The sequence below is a fragment of the Manacus vitellinus genome, unplaced genomic scaffold (genome assembly GCF_001715985.3).
Source record: "Manacus vitellinus isolate BGI_N305 unplaced genomic scaffold, ASM171598v3 scaffold_23_pilon, whole genome shotgun sequence".
Taxonomy (NCBI): domain Eukaryota; kingdom Metazoa; phylum Chordata; class Aves; order Passeriformes; family Pipridae; genus Manacus; species Manacus vitellinus.
The window spans coordinates 1,815,992-1,817,525 of NW_021939718.1; positions in this window are offsets into that span (position 1 = coordinate 1,815,992).

A 1,534-nucleotide genomic window follows, 5' to 3' on the forward strand; every position below is an offset into this window, starting at 1 on the left:
TCTGGGCCGGACACTGAGCGGCACCGGGTGGGGAAAGGCCCCACGGAGGAACTGGGTGTCGCTCTCACCTCCTTCCCGCTGTTTTTCCCTGCTCAGAAGCGGGGTACGTCCTACCGAGGGGTTGCAAACGGGACAGGAGGGACAGTGATAGAACATAAGCTCCGCACCTGGAAAGTGAATTTAAAATCAAAACAAATCAGTGAAACAAATAAAGAAAAAAATCACACCAAAAAGAATTAAAAAAAAAAAAAAAAAAAAAAAAAAAAAAAAAAAAACACCCCAAAAAAAAAAAAAAAAAAAAAAAAAAAAAAAAGTAAAAAGCAAGTTCACTCCTTTCCGCGAGACCATATTTATGGAAAAGAGTGTGCATTTCAAGCCTTGTCTTTACGATGAGTTATTTTTTGCCTAGGTATAAGCTGGCTACGAAAATAAAAGAGCAGAAGAAACGTCGCGAAAATGGGGCTCATCTCCCTTCAGCTGGTGCTGAAAGTCAAACCTCTCTTGGAGACTCGGCTGCTCTGTCTGCTCACCCTGGGCTGGAGCTGAAGTTGGCTTTCTGCATGCTCGCCAAAACATCCCTAACAAAGAGTTTGCTGAGCCTCTGGAAACCTCAACATTTAGCGATTATGTGAAGTACAGATGAAAGTATTGAAGTTTTTGCCACCTCTTCTCCTGCCTCTCCTCTCGGTTTCTGCCTCTATACCTCTAATAAGGAGAGATGTACTTAACCAGAAAAGAAGGGGCATTGGCTTATTATTATTGTTATTATTATTATTATTATTTCCAAAGGAGATGCACCGTGAGGGTGCATTCGCACTGGAAGCTTTTAGGTAAGGAATTAGATTTTTTTGCGTGTGTGTGTGGGTACAGAGAAAGCTCTAAATTTATTTTTTCCTTTTCTGAAAAAAAGTTAAATACTTTTCTCCCGCCAAATTTCCGTTACTTCACCTAATATTATCTTTTCATCGTTCTACACGTTTTCATTTCAATATCTAAGTCCTGCAGAAAAAAAAAAATTAAAAAAAAAGGAAAAAAGGAGTAATTAAAAGAAAATACTTTAGAAAGACCTCCCACGATATCCACAGTATCTGCACCTCCACTTTTCTAAAAAATAATTTTCATGTGTACAGCCATAAGCAGTTAGGTTTACATATATGATAAGACGACAAGGATGAAGAGACAAGGCAGAAAATTTAAGTGTGAAATGATGAATACTGGGTTTAGAGGACGATAGTTATTAAAAGTATTGATGGGGGAAAAAAACTCAAAAAAAAAAAAAAAAAGGTGGGGAAAAATAATGAGAAGATGTGGAACTGGATTTATTTCATGCATTTATTTATGTTCAACCCGGCGCCCTGTCTCATCTCCGTGGCTGCAGCGGCCACCCGAAATCTGAGCATTATTAGTGCTGTTATATATTCATTTGTTTATCTATCCTTGAACGAAAACCCAAGAAATCGCCGACTCCGATGGTATTTCCATCACCCAGGATGATCGATGCAGACCCGTATTTTTAGCAGTAAAAGGCCGATAT